The 17,387-nt window shown below is 47.5% G+C and overlaps 1 protein-coding gene across 1 annotated transcript in view; it reads right to left on the reverse strand.

The window, feature by feature from the left end:
* Window positions 1–17,387, reverse strand: part of LOC146183320 (protein GPR107) — a 107,108-nt gene that overhangs the window by 41,992 nt on the left and 47,729 nt on the right. The window lies entirely within an intron of this gene.

The raw sequence follows: 17,387 nt of genomic DNA on the forward strand, positions 1-17,387 counted from the left end.
TGCATTTCCCACGGAGGAATTAAGTTTTTTATAGTAGTTGTATGAAGACTGGTAACTGGAACGTCCAGATGTTCAATATGAGTGGCAACTCTGATTGGATATGGTGGTGTCAGAGATGGTTTTCTTGAGAAAAGTGCAGTGCTAGTTTTGTCAAGCAGGAGCCGGCGACATGGATGATCTAGTTGGCATAGAACCTTCATAGCATAAGTTACATAAGTAAATTCTCTTCTTCGTTGCAGTGACCATCGGTTCGCCTCGACATAAAGGCTAGCAATTGGGCTAGTTCGAAAAGCACCCGTGGTGAGGCGAAGGCCGAGGTGGTGCACGGGATCAAGCAATTTTAGAGCAGAGGATGATGCGGACCCATAGACCATCGAGCCATAGTCAATGCGTGATAGAACTACACTATTCAGAAGGCTCAGAAGGCAGTCGCGATCTGTGCCCCATGAAAGGTGAGAGAGGATTTTTAGCAGATTCATTGCTTTGAGACACTTCAGTCGCAACTGTTTTATGTGGGCAATGAAGTAAAGTTTTTCATCAACAACTAGGCCAAGAAATTTGTTCCTTTTTAAGGGCTAGGCTCTGACCATTCAATGTAATGTTGGGGTCGGGTCTGACGCCACGCCACACAAACACTTTTTTCAGAGTTAAATTTAAACCCATTGTCATCGGCCCACCTGGACAATTTGTTAACACCTAGCTGAATCTGTCTTTCACAGATGGCCAAGTTGCAAGATTTGAAGCTTATCTGGATGTCATCAACATATACAGAGCAAGAAATGGTTTTTGGCAACACACTTTTTAAAGAGTTCATTCTGACTATGAAAAGTGTGCAACTGAGAACACCACCTTGAGGGACACCATTTTCCTGTATGTACTGCTTTGAGTATGCATTGCCAACACGAACTTGAAGGATCGTTCAGACAAGTAACTTCGTATTGTATTCAACATGTTCCCTGTGATACCAAGAGAGGAGATCGCGGATGATACCATAGCGCCAAGTGGTATCATATGCTTTTTCAAGATCGAAAAAGACAGATAAACAATGTTGTTTGTGTGCAAAGCATCCCTTGCATATGACTCAAATGCAATGAGCTGATCAGCTGTTGACCGCCCAGCTCTAAAACCAGCTTGGTTTTGATGAAGAAGACCATTTTATTTAAGGAAATGTAGAAGGCGGCGATTTACCATTTTTTCAAAAAGTTTGCATAAGCAGCTAGTTAGAGCAATAGGCCGATAACTGGCAGCAAGAGTGGGTTCTTTTCCGGGTTTTAATATCGGGATAATGATCGCTTCCTTCCATGTTTCAGGAAAGCGTCCTGTGGCCCATATTTTATTATACAGGCAGAGTAGGGTGTCAAGCGTGTCCGTATGCAGGTGTTTGAGCATTCCATATGTGATCCTGTCAGGACCTGGTGCTGTGTTCCCACATGTGCCAAGTGCAATCTCCAGCTCCTGCATGGTGAAAGGGCTATTGTACCCTCCTGTGCACGGTCTTTTATCACATATAGACTTCCTCTCCTCAGTTACCTTGTCCCGCAAAAAGGAATCTGTATAGTGCGCTGAGCTGAATACATATTCGAAGTGTTGCCCTAGTGTGTCTGCTTGGTGTTCAAAAGAGTCACCACTGGTGCTGACAAGGGGCGTTGGGATTGTGCTATATCCTTTGTGTGCTCTTATTCTGTTGTATACTTTGTGAGCATCAGAATAAGAGTTCACAGAAGAAAGAAATGATGACCAGCTTTCTCGCTTGGAGATGCGTCGAATACGTTTGCCATTTGCCTATGCACGCTTAAATCCTATTAGGTTTTCAGCAGTGGGGCATCGGCGTAACTTCGACCATGCCTTGTTTTGTGTTTCACGGGCAGTCTTAAATTCTGCATTCCACCACGGCCTTCGTTTGTTTCGTGGCTTACTTGATGTTTGTGGGATGTATTTTTCTGCAGCATCTATAATGTGCAGTGTGATCAAGAGTTGAGATTCGTCAACGCCTAAGGCAGTAACTGATGAACAGGGCAGAGCTGAGTGTTCCCTGAACATCTCCCAGTTGGCCGCATATTCTTTAAATTTCCTGGGACTAGATGCATTTACATTTTTATTGCCTGTGTACTGAACAACCCACTCTGTAGCTGCCAAGAGCATCGGAGAGCCAATGGCTAAATCAATGGCTGTGTACATATTATGAGCTGAGCTGTGGTATGTTGGCTGTTTTGAGTTGAGTAAACATGATCCTGAGGACAACAAAAACTTTTCAATTAGTGCACCTCGGAAGTCCGTTCTTGTACATCCCCATAATGGGTGGTGGGCATTAAAGTCTCCGACCAGCAGCCATGGTTCTGGGAATTGGTCAATCAGCTTTTCAAAATTTTTGTTGCATAGTCTATGATCTGGCGGAATATACAGCGAACATACCGCTGTTATTTTACCGAATATTAAGGCTTGTATTGCCACTGCCTCTAAGTCTGTGTTAAGAGAGATGTTTCGACAAGCGATTGACTTTTGTGTTACAATGGCAACGCCACCGGAGGGGTGAGTACTGCCTTGCCTATCTTTCCTGAATACACGATACTGCTTGAGAAAACTTGTGTCTGTTGGTTTCAGATGCGTTTCTTGCAGACAAACTATGTTTGGTTGGTGTTCGGCGAGGATTTCATATACGTCGTCCAGATTTTTAGAAGTCCTCGACAGTTCCAATAATTGATGCTCTCGGTAGCCATTTTGGTAGGTATGGAAAGAACATAGAGTAGGGTTAAGACTCGCCGCCCTTATCAGGGGGCTTAACTGGTGTATGTTTTTTTTATTTGAGGCGGTCTAGCAGGCCCCGCCTCTCATTGGCGGACTCCCTAGGCGCCGCTGACGCTGCGGAGTCCATGCTCACTTCCATCGCCTCTGGTGAAGGCATGGAGGCAGGAGGTTTTTCAAGAGGAACCAAGTCCCTCTCAGATGTCTTTGGTGTCCCGGACGTCTGGGGGAAAGTGACCTCCGGATTGCAAAGATTGGTGCAGCCGGTGGCTGCTTAGTGAGGAACCGTGGTGGGAGCACGTCAGCAGCATTGCACTGCATACCCACCATTACTAGATGCGGCCTGGCCCCTCTGTGGGCTGCGTCAGCATAGGGAGCGGAGGAAAGCATCCTGTGCTTTTTTCGCGCCTCTCCGTATGTTATCTTCTCAGTTACCTTTATATTGATTACTTCCTTTTCGGCCTGAAAAGCTGCACAGGACCGTGAGTATGAAGGGTGGGTGCCCTCACAGTTCACACATTTGTAGTCAGTTGCACTGCAATTATCGGTTGCATGGTCATGTGCACTGCATTTTGCACATGTAAGGCGTCCTCGACACGTCTGGCTACCATGCCCGTACCGCTGACACTTGAAGCACCTGCGCGGGCTTGGTATGTACGGGCTAACTTTGCATCAGATGAATTCCACATTGATAAATTCAGGAAGTGTGCTCCGGTTGAAGATGAGAACAATATGTTTCGTTTTTATATCTTCATTCTTTCGCCTGATTGTTATTTTTCGTACTGCTGTTACACCTTGGTTCTGTAGGCCCTCAAGGAGATCTCATTCTGTTTCGTTTAGGAGGTCTCGCTCAGAAACCACTCCCTGGCAGCTGTTAAGACTGCGGTGGGGTGATACTTGAACGTCAAGGTGAGCAAATGTTTTTGTTGTGAGGAGGTTGTCAGACTGACTTTTGTCTGATACCTCTATTAGCAGGTCACCAGATCCTAGTTTTTTCGCTTTATAGTTTGCCCCAATGATGGCCTTCAGAGAGTTGGCAATCAGAAAGACCGACAGTTCATTTACTGGTTTAGATTCGGTTATAGAGCGCAAGACAAGAAATTTTGGAAAGTTCTCAGTTGGTGTCGTGATTTTTTGCGTCACTTCGGTGCGACTCCTTTTCGGGGGTCGATCAAGTTTTTTTAAAGGTAGTTTTTCCATGCAGTATGGATAGTTTAAGGGGTCCTAATATATGTCGCCTCTGGTTCACCCTTATATGCAGAGGAAGGTCCCGGAGCCCCTCGCCTGGTGGACAGGCGAGGAGCCTATCGGCAGAGACTTGACCATGGCCTCGACCACCACCGTTCAAGGTTTCTTCCCTCCACCTCTCAACCTATCGCCACGGTACGGATTACAGCTTCGGTATGGGGGCTCAGGGTCTGTGGTGGCACCAAGCACCAACACCTAGTTTACACAAGGTGCCCCTGCGGGGAGTAATGGAACACTTAATGTTATTGTAAAATCTGGAGGGTTTGCAGCAGTACTTTAAGTGCAGGTGGAAAATCACAGACAGAAAACAATCAGACTGAATTCCGTTGGTTTAGCATGCGAGTCAATCTGACATGTTGCGAGAAAAGTGGTTCATACCACCCAGCCTTTGGTTAAACTTCACTGCAGCACCATTTCCCGGCGTTGACTGTTGTTGAAGTAGATAAAGAAAGCTACTACCTTTATCACCAGGCATGTCAGTTTGTTTCGACCAGTGATGCTCCTGCTTGGTGATAAATGCCAACGTGTGTCACAAAATCAGCAACAGACTCAATGGTGTCTGGTAAAAGCCCCTTTTGCTCATGAAAGCAACAAGTACCATTTGCACCAGGCATATAACCACCTTCAACGTGACAGTGGCACCATCACAAAGTGACTGCACTGAAAAAAGTGTCCATTAATAGCAACATGTAGGGCAGGTTTAATGCCGCAATGCCATCTTCTGCAACTCATGCAGCATTCCCATGATCAGCATGACTGCGTAGCTGTACAGCATTATGCTTGCACAGTTAAGCCTCTACGTAACAAACCTCCATGTAGCGAATAACTTGATATTACAAAGCTTTTCAATTCCCCAAAGGCGTCCATATTGAAGTGCATATATTTGAAAAATCCATGCAACAAACATGTAGTGTCGGTTGCTACCACGGCAAGGGCAACAGTTTTGAAAGACAATTGACAAGAATTGCAAAAGCCGGTTATCGGGAGTCGGTTATTAATGAGGCCAGTTGCCGGTTACTGAAGAGCCTTAAAAGAATGCTCAGACAGAAATCCCTGCCCAGCATGAGTGAGAAGAAGAGGAAGGTTGCGGTGGTACCGTATGCGCACAGAATTTCACATGGCCTAAAAAATGTAGATAGGAGGTATGGTGTTGATGTCCCATTGACCGCACCGCTCAAGATGAGGATTAGCCCGGCTATTCAAAGGAAAAGAGAATCGAAGAAGCAAGATTGTGGGGTAAACCATAGAGACCCATTTGTTAGATGCAAGATTGGTGTTGTGTACAGACATCCACTCCCTTGTGGAGCCTGTTATACAGTCGAACCCGGTTATGTCGAACCCGGATATATCGAATTTTGGTTATATCGAACTCACGGAATATTCCCTTGAAAATCCCATGTAAAAGTATAGGAAAGCCGCGTCATATATCGAACTCAATTTCACCGGTCGTTCGATATATCGAACTCCGCACCATGTACTGGAAAGTGTGCCTTCCCCAAAGACGATCGCATCACCCTTGGCTGTTTGCCGCGTGACGTTTTCAAGCCACACGCGCGGAAGGAATGAGAGAGGACAGTTCTGGACAGCGTCGCGCCCATTCCCCAAAGGCGCGCGCATCTGCAGTTATAGTTTCCCGCGCGCCAACACATGACGTTTGCAAGCCATTGCGTGGGTGTGCCCATTCTTTTGCCGAGCTATCTCTCTCCTTCAGCACGCGCTACGCATGCGCCAGGCCAGCTCAGCCCATTTTCAGACAGACGTCAGACGCTTTCTCCAGCGTGTTGCGAACCCTTTGCGCGCGGCGGCTGACGTGGCTATGGCGCTTGAGGACGTTAAGAAGCGGCAGCTCTCTCTGTTTTTCTTTTTTTTTTTTTTTGCGAGAGTCATCCTTTCTTATCGTAGTGCTGTACGCGCGACGTAGCGTAAGATATGGCGGCTGCGGACGTTAAGAAGCGGCAGGCTTTTTTTTTTTTTTGGTGGGAGCCGTTTATCTTTGCATGTATGAATCAACGGAAACACGCGGTCTGCTGCTGCGATTATGACGTCCGCCCTAAGCGCGGCGTGATAAATCGAACCAGGCTTGTGCAATCAAGCCATCACGGGCACTCTACCAAGTTCGCTCCCGGCCACCGGAGGAGCTATAAAAAAATAAACGCGCCCTGACGTTATCGCTGCGCAGCATCTTGGCACGCTGCCAAGAAATGAGCTGTGGATGCGACGACCGAAACGGAGTGACGCGCGCCATCCACACGCAAGCGAAAACGCTCGTGATTTCTGCCGCAGCGACACAGAAACCTTGTATTGAGCTGTCGCGGTGGCTCGAGCGGCAAGAGGGATGCAGCTCCAACAAGTTTAAAATTTTTCGCTCTGTCACTGCCGCTCGTCGCTGAGATCGCTCAATCGCTTAGATGTGAGCGAGCTGGTCTTAATGCATTTTTTTTTTTATTTTCAAATTCTCAGGTGCAAAAGTGGAGGGTGGGTTCATTATGCGAGTGGGTTGATTACGCGACACATGCGGTATCGTTTTTTTGGCATCGTAAGTGCCGTCACAAGCTGATTTTTGTATATCGAATTATCGATATATCGAACTATTTCGCGATCCCCTTCGAGTTCGATATATCCGGGTTCGACTGTATAGGCCAAACAGGACGCTGTATTAACAAGAGACTACTGGAACACCGGAACAACTTGGAAAGTGGCAAGGACGAAACATTTCTGGTCTCACATTGCCATTCCTGTGAAACAATGAAGAAGGACAAGAAGAAGTGTGCTCCCATGTTTGACCAGGTTAGGATTTTGTATCGCCACAAAGAAAAGATGACGAGAGAGATAGTTGAATCATAATTTATTTCACGGGACAATAAGTGTGCCAGCAAGACTTCTCTTGCTCTTTAAAGCAAAGAGATGTCTTTTTTGAGTGACTTTTTGCGCAGCAGGTGAACCCAGGGGTTGTTTCACGTGATTGTTTCGTTTTCGTCATATTTGTTTTTATCTGGGCCTTGGAGTAAAGGCTTAGGCAGAGTTATGAGTCGGCGCTTGTACTGTGGCTTCCTTTTATCTTGTCCTGTGTCTTCTTGTTCGCGCTGTTTAAATTAACAATGGACCGCAGTTGATACAACACGCCTTGTTTCAGCGCTGACGGCACTTCAATGTGGCAAATGCAGCAGTCTCCACTGGTTTCGCTTTAGGAACGTGGCACTACAATACTCCAGCAATACTACAATAGTTGATGCTCAAAAGTAGCAAAAAATAACAGAGCAAAGAAAACCACACTGAGAAAGCTACGTGCCCATCACCACTACGCGGTAGTTCGCAAGATTCCCACATACAGTAATCCCTCGTTATAACGAAATCGCTTTATACGAAATATCGTTTTATTCAAAATATCTTCCGGTCCCGACCCAAATGCATGCATTTTAAGCCGCATTGCTCGAAGTGCACGAAGAGCTTGGCCCGCTTACAGCGAAGTGGCGAGCGGAGGCGTCGCCAAGCGGCAGCGTCGCTTTTGCGCATACAGCGGTAACGGCCACTGGCGATGTGTCACGCGATGCCAACGCCTGTTGTTGCCGCTAGCGCATACCGCTGTATCTAAAAACCCAAAAATGGAGCGACAGCAACGAGCAGCAATGCTTTGGCAGTCCTCAGCCGTCGCGCGGCCTGTCAACTCCGGTCGGAATCGTATCGTTGGTGTCCCCCGGGATAAAATCTGCACAAAATTTGTTTTTCTCATGATTTGCGATGCCAGAAAAGCGCGGTCTCTTGGATGCTGAAGTGGCCAAAAGACCGCATTGGCATGGGGTGCGTTCGGTGAGCAAATTTTTACCGCTGTAAAGAGCTCTTCTGGCGCGAGCACAAAAGAAAAACAAAGTCCGTCGTTAGCTTTGTTGCTCTTTTGACGGTGGAAACCGACGGACAGCTTTCCAAAAACACACGAATTCGAGCGTCGCAGGCGGCGAGACCAGCGAGGCAGCGGCATTTGCGGTGCTACCGCGCTGCCCAGCGTCCCGCGCACCTCCCCCCAGCTCCCGAAGTGGATTCGCCTTAATTGACGGACAGCTTTCCGAAAACATCGGCGGCGAGGCAGCGTCAGCGGAATTAGCGGCGCTACCGCGCTACCCAGCGTCCCGCGCTAGGGTGCCTCGATGCGCGCCATGCGCACGCGTATGGGGGCGGCGGGAGACCGCGCGCATCAAGGCACCCTTTCCCGCGCACCTCCCCTCCACCTCCCGAAGTGGCTTCGCCTTCCCTCCCAGAGATAGGCATCTACGAAGTGCGCATGCGCATCGACTATGCGATCCGTTTGAACTGCCTGCTGCCAGTTTTGAGTGCCGTCGCTGTTCCTGCCTCCTCCTGACCTCGCGAGGCCTTCCGTGCTTCATACTTCTCGGAACTCCGGTCGCCTTTCTTCCGTCTGCACACGTGAAGCCCGCCATTGCAACCGTCATCCCCAGCGTGCTCCGACGAGGACAGCGAGATGACCTGAAGGCATGACCACATTTTGAAGCTTCTGCCGTCTGCTTCGCCCGCCGCTTTCGCTTTCGCGCCGACGGCGCATGCATTTGAATCCGTGCTGCAGGCCACGTGGTTGCGTGTTATTCGGAATGCTACGTTAGCCTTGCCTCGCGTGTGCTCTTGTGGTCTACAGTGAGAAATGGCTCCGTCAGTTTCCAGGCGAAAATGTCCTTCTTTGGAGCAGAAAGTTCTGCTGATAAAAGAAGTGGAAAAAGGCCGCCGGCAGAAAAACTGACATCGCGAAGGAATTTGGCATACCGCAGTCAACTTTATCAACTGTGTTGAAAAATAAGGACGCTGTGCTGGATGGCTTTGAAAGTACTTCTCGTCAAAGAGAAAGAGGAATCGTGATTAAAAATATCCGGAAGTGGAGGGTGCACTTCTACAGTGGCTGAAGAACGCCAGGAGCGCAAATCTCCCTGTAAATGGACCTGCACTTACTGCAAAAGCCGAAGCTCTCGCCCTCCAAATGGAGCATAAGGATTTCAAATGCAGCAATGGCTGGCTTGAGCGCTTCAAAAAATGACACGGCGTGACCTCGAAGACGATCGTTGGCGAAAGCGCAGCCGTGAGCCGTGACACTGTAGACGTATGGCGCCAACATCGGCTCCAAGCTCTACTTGAAAAATATGAATACAAAGACATCTACAACCTTGATGAGGCAGCATTTTTCTACAAAATGCTACCGAATCACACGTTCACGACCCCTGGCGCATCCTCATCCGGAGGAAAACAGAGCAAGGAGCGTGTCACAGCGCTTTTTGGTGCTAATGCAACAGGCGAGGACAAGCTTCCCTTGTTGATACTAGGAAAGGCGGAGAAGCCGCGGTGCTTTCGAAATGCAACTGTTCCAAATGAATACGTCTACAGAAGCAATAAGCGAGCTAGGATGACTGCTGCAATTTTTGAAGACTATGTGCGCCTAATGGATAGAGGGTTCGGCGCAAAGAATCGGCAAGTGCTCTTCATCATTGACAATTGTCCGAGCCATGGGAAGATCGACCACCTCAAGGCGATCACTTTGGAATTTTTGCCTGCCAACACTACCGCGGTATTGCAACCGATGGATCAGGGCATCATTGAGACTACCCGGAAGCTGTACCGCAAGGCTCTTTTGCAGCGCATGCTCACAGCATACGATGCCAGCAAGAGTTACAGCATTGATTTGCTTGGTGCGATCCATTTGCTTAACTTTTCATGGAAAGAACTTGCACCTTCGAAGATCGCCAACTGCTTTGCGCACGCCGGCTTTTCCTGTGCCGCCGTCACCGACCCTGACGATGACCAAACTTGCAGCGATTTGTACGAGGCTGTACATAAAATTGCTGGCAAAGAGGTAGATGGTGACTTCGACACATTCGCGTTGGCTGATGCGGCTGCTCCCGTGGTCGCTCCAGCGACGGACGCGGAAATAATTGACGCTGTTGGTGGCCCCGATGAGGACGAAGAGCCAGCAGACGAAGAGCCACGTGAAGTGCCAACTATGGTGCAGACAAGGGAGTACCTACGCCTGCTACGAAATAAGGTTGAATGTATGGGCGGCGACCACGGCCTCTTGCAGAGCTTGTTCAAATTAGAGCAGGGGTTGCTTGCGCCCGGTATGAACTTCAAGCAACCAAAGCACTGCTTTTTTTACACATGAATAAAGTTTTGATTCACTGAAAATATTTATTTTGACTTGCTTGCAGTTTTGGTGCAATTAAGGGGGGACGAGGGTCTTAAAACTAACTTTTTTAGTTATGGCTAGAATCTCACGAAACTTTGCACACAGATGTGGTTTTCTCTCCTGATTTCAAAAATGTAATTATAATTGAGCTGGTGGTATTAGATCAAAAGTTATCTAACAAAGTCCAGAGCATAATTAGTTAATTTCTTACGCAGCTTTAATGAACTTTCTCATTGCATTTCGTTGATTTTAATTACATAGATTGATAGCCAAAGTCTTCCCATACCCGATGACATCCTTCGTTTTCCTCAAAAAGGCATGTCATTCTCACATACTATGGTGAGAGTAAAAGGCTGCATTATTTGAAACGAACTCATTAAGCTAATCTCAAATTGACATTTATCCATTGCCTAAACTAAAAAACTAAAAATGTCATCGGGTACTTCATTTCTCTCTGAAGAAAACGGTACCAAAGTTATTTGTGTGAACTAAAAAGAAGTTATCAAAACCCTGCGTAAGACTGTAGAGATCGACCAAAAATATGAAACTGAGAAAACGGCATTTGAAGTTTGACCACATATTATAACTTGAACAATCAGTAGCCTCACTGTGATATTTCTCACCAAAAATGTCATGCTCTTCCCATTTCCAAAACTGTCTTTGGATTTTGATTATGTCAAATAAAACTAAAACTATCACCATTACCCATGGCCAAGGTAGTGTATGCCATTAGGAAATCAGCAAAATTTTTTGACATGCAATAATATTTTAATGGCAATTTGAAAAAATATCGATAGAGTGATGTAAGTGTTGGATCACTCCCTGATCTTTTCAATATGACTGCAGTGGTGCTAAATTTGTCATTGTCACTCAGCGACAATGTACAGAAAAAGCACAGTAAGGCTGAGTGCAGTGTCCAGAAACAGCACTGAGAAAAACGTATTTGCATTTTGAGACAACCTTTAACTTTTGCTACACTGCAGCTATGGTAATATAAATGGAATCGTTGTGAGGCTTTGTTCTTTATGAGGAAGGCTATACACTAAACATATAACAGTACCCTCCCCAAATACTGGTAAAAGCTTGCCACAAAGTCTAAATATACCGCCACTAGAACCAGCGGGAGAAGCATTATTTACAACTTCATATGCCTGTGGCAGTGCCCTTCAAGGCAAACAGATACTCAAAATTACGATAAAACGGTCTTGCAATATTAATAAACCTGCACAAAGTTTAAGGCTAAAGCACCAGCGGCATACTGGAATGACCTAATAAATTGGCTAATGTTGCAGAATGAAACTTTGCTACTTTGCTGTACAGCGCATGCAGGGCCGCACGCGGAGTCCCTTGCTGGAGCTAAAGCTCGAACTTTCACACCCCTTGAGCGCAGCGACGCAATTACTTAGACAATCTGGAAAAAAAAAAAGAAAAAAAAAAAAAAAGAAACCGTCCGCGGAAAATGAACGCGGGCAACGGCGCGATGTCAGGCTCGCCTGTCGTCTGAAGCGATGCGATAAAAAAGCAACGAAGTGGTAGCGTCGGTGAGGACCATGAGTATCAGCTGAACAGTTCAATCTATCGATGCCTCTGAACCGCTCGCAAACGATTATACGCCGTCGGACGTGCTGCAGCTAGGTCGAGAACACGCCGCGCGACCCTGGCAGCGCGCCGCCGCAGTCGTTCTTCGACGCGCACTCGCTAGGCGCTTCCGTTTTCAATACACTCCTGATACGGCTAAGTCTACCGAGCTACGTTTAAAGACCAGCACCGGCTGCTGGAACGACTGATAACGATCGCGAAAGCGCATCATAAACGAGCGAAGCAGCAGCCGCGACAAAGAACGTTACAAAAAAAAAATAAAAAATGGCGTCAGTCGCGCTGGCCAATGGGAAGCGCGAGACGAGGGGCTCGCTTCGCGAGCGCGCGCTCCAGCCAATCAGCGGACCGGAAACGGCTTTCGGAAAACCCGTGACGGTGGTCGTTCTGTTTGAACGACGTCATTTGGAGATGTCGCAAAATGCGCACAAAGAAACAAGCTTCAAAACAAGTCCAAGAGGGCGGCGGCCAGACGGCTGCTTCACCCGCGGCGCGCGCGGGAAGTTCGAACAATTTTCACCCCTTTTTTGGCCATTTCGAGGCTCCCGTGGCGTTTTAAAAGTCGATTTTACCGTATTTCCCGATCGAATTCAGTGTTGATATTTTGAAGGCTAGTGCTCAAAGGTACAGACATTCCGAAAATGCATTTTTCTCAAAATCAATTTTTCGGCCCTTTTTGACCAGTTTAAGACCCGCGTCCCCCCTTAAAGCCCAACTGGTCAAGACTTTGTCAAGTGGTCGCGTATATCGAAATACCGCTTATAACGAATTTTGTCGCTGTCCCGCTGATTTCGTTATAACGAGGGATTACTGTACGCTGGTAACAGTAACAGTGATGAGCACGAGTGATGCCTCCCTCCTCATGCCCTTTTCATAGACACCTCATACGAGCCGCAGCAGAGGTGGAGGCTGCCGCCACAGTCACGCCATAGTCAAGAAATAACGAAGAATTGTCTGCGGTCCCGCGGGATTCGTTATATCGAGATTTCACTATAGTACTACACAAATGTGTGTGCTCGCTACACATTCTGAGCTAGCTTTTCAATGCGTACACAAGGGTTTTGCCAATGATGTCCTTGGCACCACTGCTACGTCACAAGAAGCAATACATTAGAGAGTCCGGCTCAGTTCGCAATCCCTCGTTCCTGCTCATTTGACACAATTTTAATCATTAACAGCGGAAGCGGATGCTGATACAGCCCTGATGTGACATCTGTGGCGGGAGCCAAGAAGCGGTGGAAATCATAGGTGCATCACGTGGCAAAGCCACCGCACGGGGTCGCAAGAAATGCTCCTCTAGGTCAACCTCAGCTTGCATCAGGAGGAAGAAGGTTCCTGTGCAACATGCAGCAAGAACTGCCTGCATGTGGCACAGGAGCCTTGCCGCTTGGGGCATTCTGCGAACTGCGCTTCTCACAAACAAGCACCACACGTTTCCATCCGCAAATGAAGCTGAGCCCCAAAGACAGCTATAAGTGACAATAGCTGAGGTGGAATGCCTGAAGCAACAAACTGCAGTGTTGTGCCGGGTTTTAGGCATATCAGTAGCTGAAGCCGTCGTGAGTCAAATGCAAGATTTAAAACAAATTATCGGTTTAATGCTTATTTCTGCGAAGCCTGAAGCGTCCATCAGACAGCTTCGCCAAAATGAGCAAACTCCAAGAAACAGCCTTGCTGGTTTAGAAGGTCTACATCTTTTAAACATGAAACAACACAAAGTTTCGATTCGTAAAGTCATGGGAAGTGTTTTTCTTCTAGGGGTGTGCAAATATTCAAAATTTTTAACAAAATATTTCAAATAGTTTTTGAATGCTAGTATACTAGTGTAACTCTACTAAGCATTTTTAACGCCCACGATTTTGAGCATATGAGCATCCGCCGGAAATGCACCAACAAGGCTTTAATCATGAAGGAAGAAAAATATAGTTTTATTGTATTTGCACAGGAAGCAAATATTATTGAAGGTATTCATTATTATTCGATTCAGTCCACTCGGCATTCAATTTGCACAATACAGTCGCCAGCCGCTTTTTGGACTCAGCAGGAACTGGGAAATGGTCCAAATAATCAAGCTGTCCAAAATATCCGTGAACTTGAAAAAAATCGTTTTTTACGAGTCTAGCCCGGTTACAGCGAAGCCACTTGTAGCGAAATAGCGGTTATAATGAAGAAAGTTCAATATCCCATTCCCATTTTTGCATTTTCAATATAATTTGGGTCCAGTTTTAACGAAGTAAATAAGCGAACGTCAGCAGATATAACGAAGTGATTCTGTATTAAATGAAAAATAAAGTATCAATCAAGAAATATTTAGGCCTTCAGGCAAATTTTGTGCGAACATAAGCACAAAATTTGGCTGACGGCTGCATTCGCAGCGTTGTCTGCTCTCCTGCAAAGCGAAAGGTTGCTTCACTGCATCGCATGGCTTGTCTTCATGGTGCAGCGTCTTGTCGTGCTGTTGAGCCGGTTGTGCAGGAAGAAAAAAAGTAAAAAAATAAAAGGTAATTTTCGGTGAAGTCACGAAGCAGCGGTCGAGTTGGCAAATCGCAGTTCTTGAATTTCCTCTCGGTTCTGGGCCCAGGAGAGAGAGAGAGTAAGGGAGAAATCGTCGCGGGAGTGAGAGAGGCAGGGAGAAGCGAGAGTGTTTCCTCCGCTTTCGTAGATCTTTGTATGCGCTTCTTTCGCTGACGCCATTACGCCTTCCTGCCTTGTTCCGCTTCTTACATTTGATATTTCGTGGGCCCTGACTTCGCCTGGACAATTTCTAGACAGCGGACGTACTCAGTTATCCCATTTCTCGGACCCGACCCTTCAATTTCTTGGCAATGTCGAGTCTCGCGAGCCCCAGCACCTCAATGAAAATGAGAAAAGTGTTGTCATTGAAGATGAAGAGCACCATTCTGGACGAAGTACGTGGACATGTGAAGAAGAGTGATATCGCACGGAAGTATGAAATCGCACAGTCCACACTCTCAACAATAATCAAGAACGGCAGCAAGATCGACGCCGTTCTCGATGACGACGTCGGCAGCGGAGACCGAAAGAGGACCCAGTGCGCCACGTATGTCGACGTAGAAGCCGCACTTTACAGGCGGTTCTTGGATGCCTGATCAAAGAACAGAACATCCCGCTCAGTGGACCCATCATGCTAATGAAGGCTAAGGACCTGGGCTTCGCGCTTGGTCACGATGACTTCCAGCCGGGAAATGGGTGGCTCCAGAGGTTCAAGGAGAGGCACAACATTACATGTAAAAACACCGTTAGGGAGGCCGCATCCGGTGACGAGGGACCGCTCCAGCAGTGGATGGCCAAGCATCGCGATTGGATTCTTGCGTATTCCGACCAGGAGATATACAATGAAGACGAAACGGGTTCGCTCTTCCGACTGCTGCCATCAAAGTCTCTCGCGGCTAAGACGGACAAATGAGTGGGAGGAAAAGCCAGCAAAAACCGGTTCACCGTGCTGATCTGCTCCAATATGAATGGTTCAGACAAGCGAGACTTGTTGGTCATTGGCAAAACTAAGAAACTGCACGGCTTCGCCAAAGTGCTCTCTGTGCCAGTGACTTATGTAAGCAACAAGAAAGCATGGATGACGAGAGACATTTTTGGAAAGTGGCTCACTGACTTCGACAAAGAGATGGTCCAGAGGAAGCGCAAAGTGCTGATGTTGCTTGATAACTGCACTGTGCATCACGCCAATGCACACTTGAGCACTGTCGAGATTTTGTTCCTGCCCCCAACAATTACTGCCAAGCTGCAACCTATGGACCAGGGGGGTTTATCGCTAACTTCAAGGTCCACTGCCGGCGCCGGGTGATCGAGCGCCTTCCGATCGATGCTGCTCTGCCGACAATGTGGCGGAGATGGTCCCTTCGGTGAAGGTCATCTATTTTGCAAGAGGAGCCTGGAGTGACGTGAAGCACTTGACTATCACTCATTGCTTTAAGGAATGCTGGCTTCTCCCGAAGCAGCAGCGCGGACATGGCGCATGCCGAGGACAAAGCTGCCGCGGTTGACATCGCTGCAACAGCTGATGGTGCCGCCATGACAGCCTACTTAGAGCAGCTAAGGGAGTCCGCTAACGAGTTGGACCTTGTACCTATAGGTCTGTCCCAGATGGACTTCATTTCGGCCGCCGACTAACTTGTTGCCCCGGAGGACTTCACAACTGACAAAGTTGCCAGGAAAGTCATGGAAGAGACGGAGATGCCTCACAGATTAACTGTGACAACGCTGGTTGCACCCCTAAGCCGGTGACCTCCGCAGCAGCCATCACAGCTGTTGACACATTATGGATGTACTTCAGGAGTTCAGAGCAGAACTTCGGTTTGCAGTTGGACGGTATGGAGGCCGCGGTCCTGAAGACCGCACTTGCAAAATTTGTTCAGAAAACTTCGGACCACTTCGTCCAGCGACGATAAAACAATTGACTCAAATCTGTCTTTTTTTTCATAGTCTAGATACAGTGAAATAGCGGATATAGCGATTTCCAATTCCTGCCAGCTTCGTTAGACTGTATTAGTGAAGGTATTCATTCATATTCGATTCATTCCAATCCGAATTCAATTTGCACTATAATGTCGCCGGCTGTTTTTTGGACTCAGCGGGAACTAGTTCAAACAATCAAGCTGTCCAACATATCCGTCAACTTGAAAAAAATCACTTTTCTACGAAAAATCAGCTTTACAAATCACGAACCTCGTCGTTCCCTATGTTTCGTTTATATGTCGATAAAAGGGTATTAAAGCCCAGTGCGATCTGCTACTGTGATCAGCTTCCGCACGTCACCCAAGCGCACATGTCAGCGTGATCCAATGCGCGGCTGCCGGTGTGCGCGTGAAGACGCGGCAGCCATGCCCCCCGCCAGGAAGCATACAACTCGCTCAAGACGGTCACCACATGAGCATTGGTGCCCCACAGAAGTGGATCGTGCTATGTCATGCTATAATTCGTCATGTCCACGCCACTTCACGACATACTGTGACACAGCTACAGGTCATGCTCATGCTGCAGTCGTGCCGCAGTGTGGATGCACACGGCTTGCGAAGCAATAACATTGTTTTCATGGTTGGCAATGGTAGCAAGGACCGCGAGATCAAACTTGAGAAAAAGCGAGTGTAACGAGAGCCTTCGTGACCCCACCCTCAAAACTTTTCCCACGGGCTCAGCGGCAGGGTTGGAGCGAGCCGCGGCGGACGGTAGTCATGTTTCATTTTCAGTCAAATTGTGCGCTCTTTGTAAGCTACTGCGATGACAAAGATGAGCATTCCCTTACTGCAACTGCCTTAAAGGGCAACAATGAACAGAGAGCCAAGATAGTCCGCCAGAATAACTGCTTCGCTAACCACGATGCCCGCATCTACGTCATGTTGAAAAAACCAGCTACTGGTTAAAAAACGATCTCCACAATTTTGCCGGCACCAAATTTGACGCGAAATATCGGCCGTGAAAATGTACACATTCCTTTGGGGCGCTTGATGGCCCCTGAATAAAGTCAGAAATATTGAGCAAGTCCGAATTAGTCGAGTTCGAAAAATCGCTCGGCTACTGTAATCACTACTATCCCCATTCTCGCAAACATCCAATGCCACTGAAGTCGATTTTACCTTTGACCTTTCTG

Source organism: Amblyomma maculatum, chromosome 7 (genome assembly GCF_055883805.1).
Source record: "Amblyomma maculatum isolate TAMU_Amacu chromosome 7, ASM5588380v1, whole genome shotgun sequence".
NCBI classification, from domain to species: Eukaryota; Metazoa; Arthropoda; class Arachnida; order Ixodida; family Ixodidae; genus Amblyomma; species Amblyomma maculatum.